Here is a 22,118-nt window from a genome sequence, read left to right as displayed (position 1 = left end):
TGTCACTGTAAAAAGTGCGCCAAGAAATAAATCTTTTAAAAAATTGAACTAGTTATGGACACAGCAGCAGCCCACCCTTGCTCAGGATGGCTGGGAATCAGTTCTTTTGATCTCTGGCCGCCTGCGGTGTGGCAGTAGCGCCATGCTGATAGTGCAGGACGGGAGGAACAAGGAATCCCTGCTGCCCAGGTTGCCTGGCAAGGCGCTGGTGGCTCCGACTGCTGCTGCCCGTGACCAACCTGCGAAACCACTGTTCCCGCTCAGGGGAGGCAGAAGGTCCCCAGTAGGGTGGGGCCCCTGGCGCACCGCCAACAGGCATCAAAATCCATGGACAATCCCAAATATGTTGTCAATGATGAGCATTGGCCTGGACCTATTTTGGGGCTATTTGATCATTAAAGAAGATTTCAATGTTGCACTAAGAGGTTTGCTTTCGTTTGACTAACCCCTTTGTTGAAGTGCTCTTGATCCATTTGCTGATAAAATATCTATTGGTATTTTATATACAAGCGTAACATATGTAGATCTTAATTTCAAGAGATGTAATATTGATTGCTGCTTTTTATCTTAAATACTGAATTCTCCCAACGCTGCCAGTGCTAGTTAAGTATATCAATCTTTGCTGTACTACTGCTGAGTTAAAACTAACATTCATCAGCAAGGTAAATACAGCCGTCCAGTTAATCCTGGTGGCAGCTTCTCTGGCAGCTCCAGTTTTCAATTATGCTGACAGCTTTTATTTCAGATACTGACGTGTTTTAGAGATTTCACTAAAGCCATGTCAGCTCCATGTCACTATCATTACAGTGGTGAAACAGTTCAGGTGATAAAAGGCAGATAAAAGTCAACCATCACCATGGCAAGGAAGCAATATACTACAGCAGCAGGAGTGGAAATCTACAGTTTTCCTGTTTTGGTGTTTAGCTTGATAAAGGACTTGTCTGAACAAACCATGTCATCAAAATTGAAGTATTGCATATTGAAACTAAGCTTGATCATGTCATCTGCAGAATTTCCAATGTGTTTTTAAATATAAGCAAATTATAAATTAGAATTTTTAATCTTAAAGTTCTTGATTAATTATGTAACAGATAACTTAATCCAATTATTGTTGGGCTTTTTTATATTTTTTAAATAGTCCAGAGCATGGGAACTGAAGAGTTGATATGTTCTCTCTGTGGACAATCTAAGCAGAATTTAGATTGTTCACAAAGCAGAAGGGAATTTCCTGGGATAAAACATATACCCTACACAACTTCTCTCTGTTTTTATGTTTTATTTTTTAGATCTGTGTACACATTAACAGTTCATTAGATAAATATTTGATCATTTAGGATAGGGAGAGTGAATAATGAAAATAAAGCTAGCTTAGCTGTGAAGTAAAGTTGTGAAGAGATTTAAAATGCAGTAAGTTTTAATCTGAAAATAAGTAAGATGAAAGAAAATAGAATAATGAAGTCAGTAGTCTTCCAGCCTCTCAAGTACCTATTAGTTTATGTATCAGGACAGGTAACAAAGGGAGTTAAACCATGAGAACACATCCATTAGTCTTTGCATCTAAAAGGCAGTGAGTTACACATGACTTCACACTGTGTTTCCAGTGTAGCAATGTTTGTATGGTATTGGAATCTGTGCCCATATGTTGTGTAAATAATATGAAACTGTATATTTTGCAAAGGTGATTTTTAAAATGTTGGGAAATCTTCTTTGGTTCAGATATCAAAGGAAGCAAAAGCTGGAAAATTGTATTAAAAAAAGGAAAAAAAGAGAAAGCAAGCAAGACATATTCCCAGTAAATTTTATTTTCACCAGTTGCATAATGTTTGTAGCATGTTCACTCATTCTCATTTTAACAGTCACTCAGGTCATCTATAGCCTTTTGTGACTAAGTAGTATTGCCATCTTATAGAAAAGTGGGAGAGGGAGAAACAGAGGTCCCTGGTTACAGTGGGGAAGAAAGTCAAGGGAATATGATGAATAGTGAAAATGGGCCCCACCTGGGGAGAACAGAACAGCTCAGTGGAGCCCTAGGATACCTGAGAGGCTGCTCAGGAAACAAACCCTGAACTCCCTTATGCCTTACAAGGAACTTCAGCAATAGGGTAGCACCAAAAGAATCCATTTCTGTGATTTATCACCTCCTTCCTCATCATACCCCAGCATTCCAACTGACTCCCCATTCCTGCTTCCCCCACCTGTACCAATCTTTCTACAGCAGGTTGGGACACATCAGAGTCAAGGACATGACAAACAACTCCTACATAGGCAGTTTTGTATAGAGAATGAAGAAGAACATCAGAGAATTTATGGGCAGCCACCATCATGGAGCTGGAAAGAAACTCCATTCCCCTGCTCCAGGATCATCCCTTAGTAGTCACTCCACCACTGAATGTATACAGTGGGACCGCTGACACCAGCGCCTCCCATCTCACCTGAGAATGGCAATGATGTGACCCTGCTCCCTCCCCTGGTCTGAGAGTTCCTAAAGAGCAAGCCCTGATGTGACCCAAAAGGCTTAGTAGAGGTTATAGGAATAAGGGTATGAAGCAGTTTTTCCTGCTATTTGCTAGCTTGAGTAAGTTGGGGGAGTTTGCTGCCCACCTAATAGAGTTCTGAGAACTAAGGAAGAATGCAAGTACAGCAAATCACTTGCTGTTTATCTCATCAAATGTTCAGTGAACAGTGGGGAGTCATTATATTTTGTCACAACAAATTTGTAGAAGAACCAGGTGAATAAACAAACCAGATGATACTGCCTCCCAAGGTTCAAAATCCATCCTCTTGGGGTCCAAAAACCCAGTGGTCCTCCCCCATTCCCTGTCCTATTACAACACATCACTGGCTGCCCCAGTTCCAGGTCAAATTGGGACAAGAGAAGGCTCCAGGTGAGGTCTTTCAGGAGGTGCAGCACCTGGTCACTAGAAATGCTCAGCACAGCTTACTAGGTGTGTCCCACCCCACCTGAAGTGAGGCAGGGTTCCTTCCACTGAGCTTTATAAAGGGACTGCTTTTTGTTCAAGTGCACACATTTCACTCATTCTCTCCTCCAAGACACTTCCTCAGCTCTGGTAAATTGGCAACTGGAGGGATTGTACCCTGTGCCCAGCCTACTCTGTTGCCTACAGAGGCTGGGGGGAGGTTCAGGTAAGTACTTGGGGAGTCCGAGGCTCATCACGGCCCTGTCACCAATGAGTTGTGTGGCCTTCATCCCCCTCCAGTCTGAGAAATTTCATTGTACTTCAAGGTCACGTGACCAGATCATTGCTCTTTTTTGATCTTTTGGGACAACTCCTGTGGATGTCCCCAGTGGGAGATGAGGATGAGGTCCTCCCTTTCTTCCCTGTTTTCTTCCTTCCTGGATTCAGCTTCCTGTTAGAGTCCCATAAGGCAAAGGACTAAGGGTCCCCTTAAAATGCTTGGAAGATTCTCCTAACCCTCTAAGCCTGGAACCCCCCCACTCACCATACCCCTGGTGAGATGATTTGAACCCACTAGTCAAGGAATTGATAAACCAAAACTCCCTTACTTCCAATCAAATCCTGAGAAATGCCCAATGACCCTCTGAGCACAGGTCCCAGTCCCTAACCTCAGACACAGTTTTCAGAGGCTTGTGTGGCTTCTCTTAGTGACTTACCAGCATGAAGCTTTCTCCCACATTGGGAGGCAAGGGTCTTTTGTCAGATGCCCACATGTATGAGCCAAGGTTATTTTCTGACTCTTGGGGAAATCTGGGGTATAAGAGCTGCACTGTTCAATTTCTCTGGCTTGGAGAACCCAAACTCTGAATGCTAGCTGAAGTATCTACTTTGTGAAATCAAATAGTGTCTTACTTAGAGTAAGGCTTTGGTGGCCCAGAAAGAGGATAAGAGCACAGGGCTAATAAATCCCAAGAAGAGGCAATCTGAAGGATTGTCCCACCAAATAGCTTAGGAACCAGGGAGTTATTTCTGTTCATTTTAGATCTGAGACTAACTGTAGCCACCAGTTGCCCTTTCTCACTTACAGGGTAGTGAAGGAAGATCTCTTCAAGACCGGGCTGTGTTCTCTGCTCACAGCCACATTCATATACCCACACCTGGAACCTACACCCCATTTCCTGCAAAGCTTGCAAAGAGTCATGAGTGAGCCCTCAGGTGTCTTGTTCATGACGCAATCCAGGATAGTCAGAGAGTAGATCACTGAGGACATCGACCTGCCCCCATAACTCTAATATTGACTTCGAAGCTGAAAGAGATGGATTCCATGCTTTTTGAAAAAGGAGCTACCAAATGCTGGGTGTAGCTGGGAGTTCCCACCTCGAGGTTCAATCCTTTTTCTGTGTGGTTGGCCCCCAACTCTCCCTGCTTCTACATCTTGTCAGTGCTGCCCACAGCTAGACTTTTGCTGTATGCTCTTTCTTCTCTTGGACCCTAACATGGTTGGGCCCAGATTCCAGACATGGTCCTCTCCTTCTTCTTTTGAGCAATTAACCCCAACACACTGAAAAATAAAATTTCCTTCTGCTGCACCTTAGCCCTCTTTCCTTCCTCAGACCTCAACCCTGTACCATCACCCACATTTAGAGAACCACATGTGGGTGGAAGAAAAACAAAGTCATTGTCTCGCTCCCCTGCAGTTTTTTGAAAGCAAAGATGAGCAACACTCAAGCTGAGAAGTCCGTGGTTGGTGTGATTAACACGTTTCACAAATACACAGAACACAATCTGATCAGCAAGCCAGGAGTGATGAAGATGATGACAGAGAATTTCCCCAACTTCCTCAAAGCCTGTGTGAGTGGGGGTTCTAAGGATGAATTTTTTGCTCTGTGGCCTTGTACAAGTCAGCCTCATTCTCTGGTTCTCAATTTTTTCATCTCCAAAAAGAGTAATAAGACTTCATTTGTTGGGTTATTATGGATATATAAGGAAATGATGGGTGTGAAAATGGGAAAGAGTTGTTTGGATGTGAAGGGTTGAAATCCAGTGGTCAAAAAAGTGCCACTTAAAGTCAGTGAACAGGTCCCCTCCCAGGTGTCATTTTTACCAACTCCGTGAGTCAGAACCTCACATGTGCAGGCCCAACCTCTTGAAAGCTCTGCATCAATGTCTCTGATTTTGTGGTAAAGTGCTAGAAATACCACTACTAACAGAAGTTAGCACCTCCTTTACAACTGACAAAACTTGTTAACAAATTTGAAAACAAACAAACAAAAAAAAATGGATTACTAGGCACCAAGAACAGGGAACCCAGAACAAAGATGTTTTGTTGGAAAAAGAGAAGAAAGAGGAGGAAGGTTAGTTAGAAAATGACAAGAACACAGCGTTAGAGCCTATTTTGAGTCCCTGTGGTAGATCTAAGGTGGGAAGTGCTCAGATAGGCTAGGGACACAGGAGGTAAGAGGTTGGAGACTTCCTTCACCCAGCTCATTCACTAGAGCGCCTGTGGGAATAGCCTGCTACCCACCAGGCCATCTGTCTTTCTGGCCCGTGTTTAAGCCAAGGGATCTCCATAAAGAACTCTGGGGGTAGCACTAGCATCCCTGCCCATCTTTGCTACATGTTCTGGTCACACCCCCACAAGCCAAAACCCTGAAGCCCTAGACACTTGTCTCTATCTCCTCCTATGTCATCTAGGCCATGACTTCTTTGTGACCGACTTTTCCTTCTTTGTATGTTTCTCTCTTGCAGAAGAAAGGGGACACAGATTACTTGGGCAACATCTTTGAGAAAAAGGACCTGAACAGAGATAATATGGTTGACTTTTCTGAGTTTCTATCCTAGATTGGGAACATAGCCATAAGCCTCCACAAACAGAGCCATGGAGCAGCACCCTGCTGTGGAGGAAGCCAGTGATCCCTGACCAGTTAGGGGCCTCCAGAGACTACAAGAAACAATAAAACATCTCTTCCCACCAGACCCTACCTCTTTTCTCTTTGGTAACCTATGCTGTCAAAACTACCCAACTTTAGTTCACTTTATTGGAGAATCTTCCCTGGGGCATTCACCCTTGAAGGGGCCAGCAGTGTCCCTCACTGTGGCTTTCAGTCACACTGAGCCAACTGGTGGACACAGGACTTTATGTCTACCTCTGTTCCTGCAGCTATCATGTCAGCCTCCAGGGTGGAGGCCAGTGCAAAGACTTCTGCCAGGGTACAGAGATATTTTTCTTTGTCAACGCATAGATCAGGGTTATTCAGATACTACACAGAGAAAAAGCCAATGTATTTCTCACTGTACTCTGTCCCCACCACCCCACCCTGTCCTTGCATCAGCTATTCCTCTCAGTCATAGGGAAGACTGGCACCACTTAAATAGGACTTCCTTGGAGGGTGTTGTAGTTCAGGGGTCTTTGTTGCTGTGAATGGAAGGCTCAGCAGTTCTCTCCAGAGTGGCTTCCTTGTCCTGTGGCCTGAGTTCCCGAGACTGTGTCCTTGTTCCTATGCCATGGACTTGCGTGTAAGTGCTGTGTGGGTGACCTAGTGGAAGTGACAGTTTCCTGATGCTGAGCTGATCCACAATGATAGTTTGCTAAACACCAGGGAGTGAATGTCTGTGAATACCTAGGTGAAGATGAAAGTTTCAGGATTTGAGGAACTCAAGGTAGTCTGGGAATTCAGAAAACTGATAGGACCCAGGTAAATAAACCAGACTGAATATGAATAAAGTAGCACTAGTAGAAATGCTGTTAAGGACAAGAAAGGTGAGCTCAAACTGAGGATCATAAATTACAGCCCCTCTATCAGTCAAGTCAGTGGGAAGTTTGTTACAGGTAGTCTACTCCAGCTCAGGCATTGTGCTAAAGGGTGAAAATGCAGCAAAAAGCCAGACACAGAGCTGCCTTAGCAGAGCAAGTCTCTACTCAGAAATTAGGGTCTATGTGAGAGGCATAGGTAAAAGGATTGTAGTCCTTAGACCTTTTCTGAAAGATAACTAAAACAATAAGTGCTAGAGACATGGCTCAAGTGGTAGAGCCTTTGCCTTGAAACTGAGTTCAAACCCCAGGATAGCCCCCCCAAAAAAGTCATCTTCTCTTTACACATTTAGAGGATGAAACATCAATACTTAACCCCAAATAAATGATCTCTCCCTCATTTGTGCCTCCTCCATCCTGAGCCCACATCTGCCATAGCAACCATTTCACATCATTTTCCCCTTCTGACTTTGAATTATAGAGGCAAAACTGCTACCTTACCTATATCTCCAGCATACAGCATTGTCCCTGTCTCCTGGTTCAATATTATCCAGTTTAAACAGTAGTCCAAAAATCTAAATTTCCAGATAGACGCAGGCTGCGAAGTATAGGGGAAGGCCCCAGAATATGAATCCAGGCCAAAAGAATAATGCAAACCACTAAACAACTTCTCTCAGAACTTAAGTCCTGATCCCCCAAGAGAAGAGAGACTCCATATAAGGTAGGGTCACTGGACCTCCAGGTCCATTGCTATCTTATAGAAGACAGCTATATCCTAAGGTGGTATTGTTCCTCTTTATTCTTCCACCTCATGTTTAACCTTATAATGTTCCGTTCAGTAGGCAATGGCATATTAAAAACAGCATGAAATATATAAACACTTACTCATCCTGTTCATCTAGGAATAAAACAAGAGAGCCTTGTATAATGTCCCTGCAACTAGTTCACACTCTCAAAGTCTCTTGTGCTTATGCCAGTTGGGCCCATTACATCAATTTGAATTTTGTATTATACATGCATGTCACCTCAGAGAGGCAATCTTCATAATGTCAGACACCACATATCTGGCATGCATTTCCTAGTTAATACCCATTATCCTGAGATATTGCTGCTTGTGTATGGCAGGATGTCAAGAGAAATGTGTTCTTCCAAACTCACCAGAGTGGCTTAAAGAACAAAAGAGGACTGATATAAAGAGAGAAGAAAGTCAAACCACAACACAATCACTGGGCTCCAAACAGTCAACAGATAGAAAATTAAGTTGGTTTTAGCTTGTTTTCAGAGAATTTAAAGGAAAAGGATGGGGGCTCAATGTATTGATTTTGTTTGTGGTTTGTGTGTGTGTGTGTGTGTGTGTGTGTGTGTGTGTTTCAGTGTTGGGAACTGAACCCAGCCTCAAGAATGCTAGACAAGCACTCTGTCACTGAGTCACATCTCCACCCTAATATCTATTTTTTAGACTAGAAGAAAGCTAAGCTATTCTAAAGTAGGGCCAAGGGTATAAGTTTTAGAGTCATACTGATCAGAATTGAACCTTTGTTCTAAAACATACTAAAGCAAGACTAACTGATTAAGAGCAATTATTATGCCTTATGTTAGTGTTAAGGTGAAAGAGTGGTTGACAATTCTGTTTCTATACTCACATGACAGCTAACATGAGAAGAATTCTAGGAATCCAAAGGTTCTAAGGAATGCTGGTATCACAAGACTCCAGTAACATTTGTGTGGTGAATAAACATAACCAGAATGTGTTGCTGTCTGTGGTGCTGAATCCACTGTGCCCTCACTTCTATTCCTGCCTCCTTTGCTTCCTTCTGATCCACATTCCTTCAACCTTCTCTGTGGGAACTGTCTACTTTTTTCCTAAGTACAGGTGGCTTTTGAGTGGTGTCCAAAAGGGTGAACTCAACTTTCCAGACAGTAAACACAACAAAAGTAGCAATGTGGAAAACAACAGAAAATCATATAAGAACATGATGTGTTTGATAAGCACTCTGATTGTTTCCAGTCACCAGTAACCACAAACACACTATGGCAAGCATTCTCAAACATGTCCCCTTAAGGATCTGTGAGACAATTTCTTTAGCATTCTTGCCCATGAAAAGTATTTATGGGTCATAGAGAACACATAAATTCAACTAAGTATAAGATAAAATCTCACTGTTGTCCTCATTTTACTTTACAAGTGTCCTGAACAACACAAGAGAAGCTTCCACACTTTCTTTTACCTCAGTGTTAGTGGACTGAATACTGACTACTTCTTCCTGGGAGTATCCTGTCATTTCTCATTATTCTCAATCTCATATTAAAATTTTGAAGGCTTTGTTTCTTAGCTTCATTTTTCTCTACTTAAATATTTTTAATCTCTCATTATCCTTTTGCATTTTTTGGCTGTACTTGGGTTTGTTTGCTAGGCAGGTGTTCTACCACTTGAGCCACTCCCCCAGGCCTTTTTTGCTTTAGTCATTTTTCAAGTAGGAACTCACATTTTTGCCTGGGGCAAGCCTGGGACTGCAGTCTTCCTGCCTATGACCTCTTTGTATACCTGGGATGATAGATGTGCACCACAACACCCTCCTTATTGGTTGAGATGGAGTCTCACTAACTTTTTTCCCAGCATGGCCTCAAACCTTGATCTTTCTGATTTCCATCTCCTGACTAGCTGGGATTACAGGCATAAACCATGGTATCCATTCCTTTTGTGTTTTTAAAAATGAAATTAGGAGCTGATAGAGTGGCTCAGGTGGTAAAGCATCTGCCTAGCAAGTGCAAGACCCTGAGTTCACACCCCAGAACTGCTAAAAAACAGAAAACAAAAAGCCCTGAAACCTAAATTAAAGAAGTACATGTGAACCAGTTAGCTTCAATCACATGGAAGAAAATTAGAGCCTTTAATTCATTCACTCCAACAAATAAATCGTAAGGAAATTTGTAGGGGGACCCCAACTTGTATCATGTTGCCCTGTGTGCAGCTAGTATTATTACATCTGAGGTGCATTTGCTGTATAATGTGAAGCCTATCTACTCCCTCACAGACACATCCCCAATCTGATGCTGCCTCCCACTCCTTACCATCACAAACAATGCCATGATGCACATCATTGCACGCATTCCCTTATGGAGCTATGGTAGTATTTCCTTGGGGTATATACATTAGAGTATAATACCTTGGACACAGGTTACATGTTCTCTTAGCTTGATTAATACTTTCTAGCAGTTTCAAGACTCTCTACAGTTCAACATTACTGCCAACATTTCTGCCTATGATATATATTTGTATAAATGTATATCAGACTATCCCAATAAGACATACAAGAAAGGTGGACAAAATTCAAAAACTAATCTGTTTAAAGGCATCAGAAAGCTACCAAAGTAGCCAAAACATGAAGGTTCTGGATTCCAAATAGAAAGAAAACTCAATGAATGAAATTAAGTTGTTTCTCTTCCTGAGAAATTTACCATTTCTTGGGTGTTTTGGACTAAGAAGTTAGCAAGCCAAATAGAAAGTAATTTCTAAATGGCAAAGAAAATTATTTGAGATCTCAATACTCATTCAGGACTGATGAGATGAAAACTAGAGTTTAGGACTTCCCAGACAGCCGGAACTTGAAAGATCCAGACTCTAATCAAAGGGAAGCCAAAAATGGTAACCATATCACTTTACTTGGCTTTTCCCTTGTGGTGCATACACCTATTTATAAGCTACACAACTCTAGAAGTGCAGCCAATCAGAAAGTTTCCATTAATAGGTTAAATAGGAAAGTAGAGTCTTTGAAAGAAAAAAAATTAGAGCTCAAAAGATTTCTAAGGTAAAGATATGCTTCTTTTTTTTTTCATTTTTCTTTTATTATTCATATGTGCATACAAGGCTTGGTTCATTTCTCCCCCCTGCCCCCACCCCCTCCCTTACCACCCACTCCACCCCCTCCCGCTCCCCCGCTCAATACCCAGCAGAAACTATTTTGCCCTTATCTCTAATTTTGTTGTAGAGAGAGTATAAGCAATAATAGGAAGGAACAAGGGGTTTTGCTGGTTGAGATAAGGATAGCTATACAGGGCATTGACTCACATTAATTTCCAGTGCGTGGGTGTTACCTTCTAGGTTAATTCTTCTTTTTAAGAATGCCAGAATTCTTAATTCTGGCATTTCAGTTAGAGTTCTTAAGAGGAAGTGCATAGATCAGAAATATAACAAATCTTACAAATCCTAAAACCCAGTTTTGAATCAACTTTGTCCCAGCTTGAGTTAAAATGACCTGCTATGCTAATTGTTCTGCAAAAGCTAAAGAAAATTCTCTGGTGGAAGATAAATTTATCCATATCCCATAAAGATTTTCCTGCTCATCCTCAGCATTCAGTCAAAAAATGTTAAGTATATCAGAAAAGAAAACTAGGAAATGGAAACAAGCCCACAGATGATATATTTATTGGAAATCATATTAAAAATAATTGTGATTAACTGTCCAGTAAGGAGGAAGGCCATTGGCCCAGGGCAATGCCAAGAAGAGGCAACATACCGATGGGAACCCATTAACACAACTAACAAAAATCAAATCAAATCCACTGCCTAGATAACTTTCATAATTATTTCAGATGCAGAAGGAGGCATGCATAGAAGTTAACTGTTTTGTGAACACATTTCCTTGAAAAAAGCTGTAATAATGTTCAAGAAAATAACTGACAAAATAGACAATTCCCCCCAGAGAACAGAAATCTGTTTTTTAAAAGACTCTAATAGAAATTCTAAAATTAAAATAACTGAGGTTACAAATGCAATAGATAAATTTAATAGTAAAATAGTCACCATGAAGAGAGAATGTATGAACTGGAATATAGTACATAGAAAACAACCATATTTAATTACAGAGAGAAAAAATGATGCAAAATACATGAAAGCACTTAGGCATATGAGATACAATGAAAAAGATTCACACGTATGCAATTGGAACACAAGTAAGAGAAACAGAAGAGAATAGGACAAAAGTAATAATTGAAGATATAATAGTTTGGAATTTTCCAAAATAAAATATGTCAAGAAACAAATTCAGTTAGAACTATGAACCTCAAGCAGGATATAGTCACAGAAAACCACATTTAAGCATGTCATGGTAAAAATTTCTGGAACTGAAGACAGAGAAAATTGTAATGGCACCTAAGAGGAAAAGACACATTACCTTCAAAGGAGCACCTATAAGACTTACAGCCTGACTTCTCAATGGAAGTGATGGAAGCCAGAAGATAATGGAACAATATCTAAAAGTACTAAAAGAATAATTTCCACTAAGAAGCTCATTTTTTTAAATATACATTTTTAAGTACAGGCAAAATAAAGACATTTCCAGAAATATTCTCATTTAATAAATATTCTAAACCTTCTTCAGGTAAAGCAACTATGGCTCCAGATAACAGAAATGCAAAAGTGAAATAAGTACAATAGAGAGTGGTGGGCATAGTGGCGCACTCAGGAGGCTGATACAGGAGGATCTCAAGCTTAAGGCCAGCCTGGGCTACACAGAAAGATTATGTTTCAAAAAAAGAATAAAGGAAAGAAAGAAAGAAAAAAAAGAAATGAGTAAACATGAGACTTACAATTTCCAAATTCCCTTGGCTTCACAGCTGCTGTACAGGTTACACAACTGACCCCTGCAAACAACTGGCCCCTAAATCCAGGTACCTGACACCAAGCAGGCTGTTCACACTCACTTTTCCAAGGGTGCTCTAATTCTTGTCCTGTAAGAGTAATAATAAGCACCGGAAGGCAAGGAGATTCACATGGCACATCCACTAAAATATCCTACCCTTAACCTACATGTGCATAGAAATGATTGAAAGAATTATGGAACCTGTGCCTTCTCTTTTTTCTGGTCCTTAAGTTTACAAATTTCTACCAATAAAACCTGTACACTATTTGCTACACAAACTGTCATGTAGAATTCACCTAAGCCTTAGTGTAAAATAGTTAGAGGCTGAAAGAGTCATTGTCTTATATAACATTGAGCATAAGACAAAATCTCAGTCAAGATGATGCCAAGGGGACTGGGTGCAGTAGCTCATGTTTGTAATTCCAGATACGTGTGAGACAGAATAGTAAGATCATGGTTCAAAATAAACCAAGCAAAAAAATAAAAAAAGAAGTTAGTGAGACTTTACCTCACAGAAAAAAGACACTATTCAAAAAATAACCACAGCAAAAAGGACTGGGGGCATGGCTCTAGTGGTAGATCATTTGGCAGAAAACCACAAGGCCTTGAGTTTAAAATCCCAGTACTGCCCCCCAAAAAAAGATGATACCACAGATTTTGACCTATATGACTAGAAGTCTGTAGTTGCCTTGAAATTAGATATGAAGGTCTGCAGGAGAAACAGGTTGGAACTAAGCATGTTAAGTGTAGAAAACCTATTATACACCCAGATATAGATGTCAAGTAACTAGTTGGACATACTAGTCTGGAGTTCAGGGGAGAAGCTCTTGCTAAAATACAAATTTGAGGAGTCATCAGAATATGGCTATTATTTAAAGACATGCAATTAAATGAAAATCCTAATTTAAATGAGATCCTAATTTAAATAAAAATCCTAATTTAAATATCATTTCATGAGATTAAGTGGAAATCCTTGTAAAGATGAAAAGATGTTCAAGAACTGGGACATGAGGCACAGTAACATAAACCAGCTACATGGACTGAGAAAAAGCAACTAGTGAGATAGAAGAAAATCCAAAAGAGTGTGATATTCAGAACCAACCAAGAGAAAGTATCAAGGAGGAAGAAATGATCAACTGGTTCAAATATTGCTCATGTGAGAGGTAAGAGGGGGGCTGAGAATTGAGAGTGAATACAGTAATGGGAGATCTTCGGCGATTTGTACAAGAATAATTTCAATGGACTGATGAGATGATATTCTGAATAAAAGGAAATAACGGAAATAAGGAAATAATATTTGAGAGGGACTGAGCTTAACAACTTTTCCAAAGAATTTTATCACAAAGGGAGGCAGAGAATTGAGAAGATAGTAGAGGAGAAAGAAGTCAAAATAGAGAAAAATAACAGTATGTTTGTACAGCTATGGAATATTCTGAAAAGAGGAAAAATGATGGTGCTTGAGAAAAATGGAAGAATTTCTGTGGTGAGTGTTAGCAAAAGTGAGCAGGAATATGATCTAGAGTGAATCAGGGGGTGGGTCTTGGCTAGGAGCACAAAAAGTTCATGGTAGCAAGACGGATACTAATAAGATGATACTAATAAGGCAAATGAGGTAATGGGGCTATCCAAATATTCTCTTATCATTTTTTGCAACTTCTCAGTAAAAGAAAAAAGTATAAGAAGAGATGTGGTAGGCTTTAGGAAAGGGAAAATAATGAAATAGTCATCAGTAAAACTGAAAAGGCTGTTGGACTAAGAAATGCCATGTGGAAGTGAACAATAGCCTCACACGAGATTGGTGGTCATGAACTTGAAATATGGCAGCGTATTTTTTCTCTAGACATATTCAGCTGCTCAAGTTAAGTATGGAATAGGCAGAGCTGTAGTCAACCAGACTTGATAATTATCATTCATGGCTGATTAAAACAAACAAAGACATTTAGACATTATGTACACATGATGGAAATAGACAACCCACAAATGAAGTAATTCAGCTAAAAATTAAAACATAGGCTGGGGATGTAGTTCAGTGATAGAGTGCTTGCCTGCCATATGTGAGACCCTGAATCCAAATCACAGACGTACAAAAAACATTATATGGAAGGCAGAACAGGTTCTGAACAGAGGCAGGGTAGTGGGGGAGGAGGGGAGGTGGCCCAAATAATGTATACACATGTAAGAAAATGTAAAAATGATAAAATAAAATTTTTAAAAATTATATGATATCTGGAATTTAGTCTAAAAGAATTGAGACCATGAATAGATGAAATTATAAATAAAACAAGATTTGTCTTGAATTGATCATCAATTAAATGAACAGTACCTACATGAGGGGTTGTCACTGTTTCCTCTATTTTTGTGTTAGAAATTCCCTTCATAGCTGGGCATTGTGGTTCACATCTGTAATCCCAGCGCTCAGAAGGCAGAGGCAGGAGAATCATGAGTTCAATGTCAGCCTGTGGTATATAGTGAGTTCCAGGCCAGCCTGAGCTACATTGCAAGACCTTTCTCAAAAAAAAAGAGATGGGATAGGGAGAGAGGGATGGGAAGTAGGAAGGAAAGATGAAGACTGCTGTTGAGGAAACACTTCTGTGTGTCAGGATTCACACAGTTCAGTGCTATACTGCAGATGCTTCATCTATTTTCCCATAATACCTCCAATTTCTGCTAAAGTCATACCACCTTTCAACAAGCCTCAAATTTTCACTTTATCATTTAAATTAAGTATGTCAACTTTTACCTTGCTTTTGTGGCACCATTTGCATTTTGGGAGGCATATTTTCCCAAATAAGGGCAGGGAACACTCAGCAGATCACACACAATTAAAACACAACTGGCAATAATGTGCATCGACTAAGAGCCTCTGTGCATTAACTGAGCTGCGTAATGTGTGTGCATGATTTAAAATATTTTGGCTTTGAAATTTCTTTTGATTTTTTAACCATGTTGCTCAAAACCACATGTAATAACTCTGCAAAAAAAGGCTAACTGTACTGGAAAAAATAAAGGTGGGGGGAGGGAAGGAAGGAAAGGGAAGAAAAGGGGAAGGAAAGGAAAAGAAAGAAAAAAGAAGTCCCATAGAAGGAAAATCTGAAACCCAAAGGGAATGACAAATAATAAAAATAGCAAGCAAGTGAGTAACTGTAACAAATATTTGAGTCTGTCAAAAATAACAGTTCCTAATTAAGGGAGATAATTTTTAAATGAGATGAGTTAAAAGGCTGGGAAAATAATAGCATAGGAGCTGAAAGAGAAATCTCTAAATTTAAAGCAAATTCTTTATATTGTTCAGGAGAGTAGAGATATTAAATCTAGTTTATATTGTGCATGAATTAAAATTTCAAAAGTAGCCACAAAAATTCTATGTGTGTATTTCCAAACCTTATATAAAAGAGAGAAAAAATAAAATAAAAAATAACAAAGTAGTTAATCAAGAATCAACTGTAATAATCATATGTTTTCCCTGAAGTCACAGTCACAAGATGAGCCAGGAAACTCTGGTAAAACAGACTGGCAGTCCTATCCACAGGATAACCCACAATTCTCACAAGCCTTAAATAGTATGGGAATTTGGTGTGACAATGACTCCTCCTGTGTGGCAAGCCTGCATTGGAGAATAAATTCATGTTGTCACTCCCCATATCTCAGAGAGCTGTAGCGAGGTGCCATCTTGATAAGGGGCCTATTAGAGATTGAGCTACTCTGGGAACTTGAAAACAAGGAATAATGGCAAGTCAGGGAGCCTGGGGACACCTACCATAGTGTCTAGGTGGGAGGACAGCCATGAGAGGCATTCATGGAGAGGGGAAAGGTCAGCCTGGATTCTCTGAGAAGCTTAAGCAGAAGGGAGCTCAGGCTGTGAAGGGTGTGGTAGTTAGTGGCCCCTGAGTGAGGTTCACCTCAGTCTCTAGAACTTCTTTCCTGTAGTGTGTGGTTTTCTGCTAGACAGGACTGAGAGCTCTGAGTCCAGGTCCAGCTTATCCTGTATTTCCCCAGCCTCATCCCTCCCATAGAATGGTTTTATTGCTGGGCAGGAACTGAAAGCACTGAGACCACAGGCAGAGTAGCAGGATTTCTGAGTTCTTCTCTTCCGGTGCAGATCTTGGCACTCTGTTTGCTTTCCCTACACTCTAACATAATTGGTGCCACCCCTGGGTGCACAAACTGGGGAACCTCTGGAGCAAGTGGGAAACTCCCAAGTCCACAGGCCACAAAGCTCACTGGAACCACCAGTGGCTCCAGGCACACAAAGAAGAGAAGCTTCTAAAATGAATGCAGCTCTGAAGCTGACAATTGACCTTTGACCGGCCCAACACTGTCCTTAACAGTGTTGTTTTATTGCTGTTAAAGCAGTTTGTTTTTTCCTCTCTGAGTGGTACTGAGGATTGAGCCCTGAAGAGAAGATTGCTCACTGAGAAGACCCCTGAATAAAACCGTAAGAGATATCTAAACCAGCAAATGTGCATATTTCAACTTAGAAATTCAAGAAATATGAAAAATCAAGACAACATGACTCCCCCAAGAGTTCACAACTTTTCAATAATTGTGTCCAAAGATATGAAAATGGTTGAAATGCCAAAGAATTCAAAAGTCTAGTTTTTTAAATGATCAATGACCTCAAAGAGGAATGAACTAAGAAGTCAGTTCAAGACCTGGATGAGAAAGTCAGCAACTTTGAATGAAAAAAATCACCAAGAGATAGATTCTAGAAAACATAGGGGCCAGGCACAGTGGAATAAGTATATATTCCCAGCTACCAAGGAGGCAGAGGTAAGAGGATAGCAGAGTGAAGCCAGCACAGGCAAGAGCTCAAGATCCTACCTGAAAAATAAGCTGAAGCAAAAAGTACTTGCAGTATGAGGCTCTGAGTTCAAAATCCCAGTACCACCCAAGAAAAGAGGAAATCTTGGAAATGGAAAACCCAGAAAATCAAATAAAAAAACTCAATTGAAAGCATCCCCAATAACCTAGATCTAGCAGAAAAAAGAATATGAGGGATTGAAAACTAGGTGAGGAATAATTCATTCAGAGAGCAATAAAAACATAAAAGTAATCATGACTGCAGCATCCAAAACCTCTGACCTCTGAGACACGATTAAGAGAACAGGCCTAAGGATCTGTGTTGTTGAAGAGGAGACTGAGATACAGACTAAAGGTATAGAAAACTTATCCAATGAAATTATAGCAGAAAATTTCCCAAATCTAGGGAAATAAATTGACATCCAAGTACATTGAATCATTTAGAACCCCAAATAGACATGAACAAAAAAGAACCTCTCCACATTGTATTACAGTGAAAATACTAAGCCTACAAAGAAAGATAGTGAAAGCTGTGAGAGAGTGCCAGGTTTTCAAAGGCAAACCTATCAAAATAACAGCAAAAACCCTAAAGGCCAGGAGAACATGGACTGATGTATTTCAAGCCTTGAAAAAAATAACTGCCAACTAAGACTATTATATCCAGCATAGTTATCCTTTAAAATGGAAGTAGAAATAAAGATCTTATAACAGAGATACCTGCACACCCATGTTCATAACAGCACTATTCACAATGGCCAAGTTATGGAATCAGCTTAGGTGCCCATCACCAGATAAATGGATTTTTTTAAATGTAGAGAAACACAATGGAGTATTACTTGACCATAAAGAAAAACAAAGTTATGTCATCTTCAGGGAAATGAATGGAACTGGAGAGATTATCACATTAAGCAAAATAAGCTAGACTCAGAAAGTCAAATATAACATATTTGTCTCATATGTAAAAACTAGATTTTAATTTAAAAAAAAAGACATGGGAAGAGTGGGAGAGGAAGTCAGGAAAAGAGACGGTAGTAGGGGGATGACCATAATCAAATTGAATTTTATATTTTTTATAGATGTTTGTGTATGTGTATATATATGAAAATGTCATAATGCAACCCATTTTAAAATGTATGAAAATAAAAAGAATCAGCTGTGCTGCCAACATCTATGATCAAAGAGAAAGAGGCAAATAATACCAACAACAAGAGCAATGGAAGCAACAGTTTATTGGTTCTTGGGGTCCATTAATCCCAGACCTCTGTGGAGACCTCTGGATTGGGCTGGCTTGGCAGGGTCATCCTTAGATGACCTCAGATCAGGGCTTTGGTTCATGGGACTGATCATGGAATTCTGTGGTAACTTCAGCAACAATGGAGAGAAACTCAGAAAAATTGATCCTCTCATTATGATCCGTGTCCATCTTCTCAAAGTACTTTTCTAAGAAATCTGGGCTCTTTTTCTCCTGTGAAGATAAGATATCAAACAAAAGAAAATACAGTTATAACCTGGGCCGGGACTTGGAGGGAAAGGAGAGGATGGTAGAGGCTTAGGAGAAATAAGTGTGGAGTGAGGGTTGGAGAAAAGTCAGGTTGAGTTGACCATGATGGATCTGGGTCTGGAGCTTGACCTTGAGCTTTTTAATTGACAACTCTTTAACTCAAATGAGAGCATACATAGGAAATCCACAAGTTGTGAGGCAGGTTCTGCCTGAGTCCCTTTGCCTGCACAGTGTTCATTCTCTCTGGCCTGATACCATCTAGACCCCAGTCTCAAAACTGCCTCCCTTCATCATTCCCATCAAAATTCACCACTCCAAATCCCCTCCTTTTTCAAGCTCACCGCTGGGATTTAATCTGTTGAGTTATTTGTGCCAATGAGTTCAGTGTGTTGCTAATAATTTAAATAGTGAAGTTAGGCATTACAGTAAGTGAAAATCGGAAATTCTAAAGTTTTAGGGCACTATGATTTATAATTAGTTACTTCTCCTTTCAGGGGTACATGAAGAAAAGCTTCCATAAAGAAGAGTGGAACCCAAAGAGGTGAGCCTAAAGGGGAAATTTTTTGTTGCAGAAGAGAGCTAGTTTAAGCCAGAGACCTTTCCCTGGCCCTCAAATTGCCACAGAGTGCTGACTATCCAACAACAATTGTTAGCAACCCTATACCTCTTTCCATTTTATAAAGCATTTTCACAGACCTCACCTCATCTAAATGCTCATAACAATCCTGGGAAATAGGTGCTATTTTCCCTGGGACAAGTAGCATCTGGAATAAGTAAGGCTCAATGAGTAAGTATGTATATGTTTGTAATCACATAATATGTCAATGACAGTAGTGGTGCAGGAAGCTGGGTCTTCCAACCCCCATCTTGGACTCTTATCTACTACACCTTGGATTCAAGGAGTAGGTTCTGCAGAAGTCTGGATACAGGTGCAAGGTGCCAGTCAGCCCAATCCTGTGGGTGCCTCTCACTGAGCTGGCATTCTCAGGCAAATAGGACCACTAGAGCTGTTCATGCCTGCCCCACTCTTGCCCAGTCCCATTACGTCCCCACTCACACAGGCCGACAAGAAGGTGGGGAAATTTTCCTTCATCATCTTTGACAAGCCAGATTTGTCAATGGTATCTGATTCTGTGATGTTTTCATGATATATTTTGAGCAAGCCCAGCAACGTCTTCTCAGCCTCGGTGTTACTCATTTTGTTTTCAAAACTGCAGGAAAGAGAGACAGTCACCTGGCTTTACTTTCCAAGATGAGAGACCACAGAGAACAGAATGAGAGAACATGGGAGCTGCAGAGAAGGTGAAGGAGCAGGGCTGAGAAGCAACAGGAGGGATTTGGTGTTTCTTTGGTCCAGATGAAGTGTAGAAAAGAGAATGAAAGTTTGAGGGAAAGGCAGGGAAATTCTTGGTAATTGTGAGGCTTCAGATAAGATATGTGATCAGAAAGAAGTGGGTGGGCTATAAGAGCAGAAGTATAAAGCAGTAGGGCCTGATGGACTCTGAATTCAAGATGCCAGAAAAGATGAGAAATGGCCTCAGTGAAGACAGGAGCAAGACTCCTCATCAAAATATTGCCAAGATGAAAGGCACAATAATCCCCTGGCTTTCCCAGGGCTCCATGTTCTCAGATATATAAAGAACTCCAAGCAGTGCTCATCAGCATGGAGCCACTAACAAGCCAACAATCACCTGACAAAGGGGAAGAAGGCCTTGGCCCACATTATTCCATATGGACTCCCCGATCACTGGGCTTAGGTCTGCTCATGATGCTCCCATAAACGCACTGAAGGGCTCTGACAATCCCTGTGTGTTTATAATATCCCTTTGCTCCCAGCCCCAAAGCCCCCAACTCACCCTTATTCTGGACACACTCTGTGGCCCAGCCACTGTAGCCCTTCAGAGCCCTCTTGAAGTTGAAGCTGGTATGGCAAGTACTATCAAGGTCATGGGATGCAAATGGAGCCCAGAGAGTAACTGGACATTTGCTCCAGGTTCTTGTGGACTGAACTGTCCTCCCAGCTTTAGACAGAATGAGGCAAGAATAATGGTAAATGGGGGAGTTGACCCTGAGATTGACCCTAAACCCCCTGATGCTTCCAAGTGTCTTGAAGAGATCTAAGTGCAGAAAGCCAGGTGACACCACAAACCACAGAGAAAGCTGGAAGTAAAGATGGCCTTGGGTGTCCTAGATTTGGCTCTGTCCTAAGTTGCCTGGGATGACATTCTCCTAGCAGATCTTCTGTGAAACTTCTGAATGTCACAGAACGACTCAAAGTCAGAACAGAAAGGATCTGTGTCATCTAGTTAGCCAGAAGAGAATGCTGAGTCATGGAGAGAGAAGAAGAATGACTGCTGGGGGTTGCTCAGTCACTGGCGGTGAGTTGAACCCAAGCCTACTGTTTCCTAGACCAGTGGAATTCTCCTGATGTGAGAAGGTGCAGTGCAGGCTGGGCCACTTTGCCTTAAACCTAGGAGAAGCAAAGAGGCAATGGACTCACCAAACCCTGAGGAAGAGGCTCCTTCAACACCAGGACAAGTGAGAGGTGTACATCAGGCTAAAGAGCCAGCCCTTTTTATGGTGCTCAGATCTGGGTTGGGTCCAGGGCTGGAAGCCTAGGGATTGTTCCATCAGCTGCCCCCAACATGACCCTGCTCACGGTGGGGACTCATTCCCAAGACTGTTCTGCGGCTCAGTGGAGCCTGCCAAGCCAGGCCCCATGCAAATCCCTTTTGCCCTCCTAATCCTGGGGCTCACATGGCAGGTGGTGACAGAGGAAAGGTGAGAAGGATGTTGTACCCCAGGAAATAGAGCATTGTGGGATTTGCAGGTAGAATCAGAATCTCTGGTTATGTACCTAGTGAGTCATTTAACCAACTCTCATTCATTGTCAATAATGTAAAATTGACTGCCATTAGTCACAGGTTACCACAATGCCAGGTAGTATGCTAAAAACTTTGAATGCACTGTCTCATTTAATCCTCAAGAAAATCCTCTATGATAGGTAATCCAGTTTAAAGATTTAGATAGATTTCCCAAGAGAACAGCCCTAGTAAATGGCAAATCCTGGATTTGGACCCAAGTCTTACTGACCTTGAAGCCCAGCTTCTAAAACTTTGTTGTATAAGTCTCTGGGCTGAGTTAGCGGGGTCAGCCCAAGGCCTGCCCTGCAGGAGTCCACTGTCCAGGCTAGACGTTGTATGCACAGGTCTCTGACACAGACACACACAGGGACCTCCATCCTCAGCACCAGGCCCCAGGTAGAGTCAAGGGACCTCTGTGGTCTCCAGAGCCATTCTCCTGCCAGCCATCGTCCACTCCAGAAGGGACAGCTGCAGAGAAGGTACTTGTGGTTTCTGAAGAAAACCACTTTTATTGAAAGCATCTTGCCAGATCTTCCAGGAAGATCATAAAGACAACTGGGATTTGTCTTTACTTAGTTTTATCGCTGAAGGAATAAGAATCCAAAAGGTAGATTTACTTGGCCAAAGTTGCAGAACTGGGGA

The 22,118-nt window shown here is 41.1% G+C and overlaps 1 long non-coding RNA gene and 2 pseudogenes across 1 annotated transcript; 2 read left to right on the top strand and 1 right to left on the bottom strand.

Annotated features, from left to right (window-relative positions):
• Window positions 1-283: 283 nt before the first annotated feature.
• On the top strand, window positions 284-841 carry LOC109700750 (cardiolipin synthase (CMP-forming) pseudogene; annotated as a pseudogene).
• A 3,790-nt stretch (window positions 842-4,631) lies between these two features.
• LOC109700744 (protein S100-A7-like) lies at window positions 4,632-5,831 on the top strand (annotated as a pseudogene).
• A 12,494-nt stretch (window positions 5,832-18,325) lies between these two features.
• LOC141414098 (uncharacterized) lies at window positions 18,326-21,236 on the bottom strand. The gene is made up of 3 exons (XR_012439189.1): window positions 21,113-21,236; window positions 19,670-19,823; window positions 18,326-18,576 (listed from the first exon to the last, which is right to left on the bottom strand). It is a non-coding gene; the product is annotated as an uncharacterized lncRNA (long non-coding RNA).
• Window positions 21,237-22,118: the final 882 nt, after the last annotated feature.

Source organism: Castor canadensis, chromosome 11, assembly GCF_047511655.1.
Source record: "Castor canadensis chromosome 11, mCasCan1.hap1v2, whole genome shotgun sequence".
In the NCBI taxonomy this organism is placed as follows: domain Eukaryota; kingdom Metazoa; phylum Chordata; class Mammalia; order Rodentia; family Castoridae; genus Castor; species Castor canadensis.
Note: the sequence above shows the minus strand (reverse complement) of the source record. Positions and strands in the feature narration are given on the sequence as shown.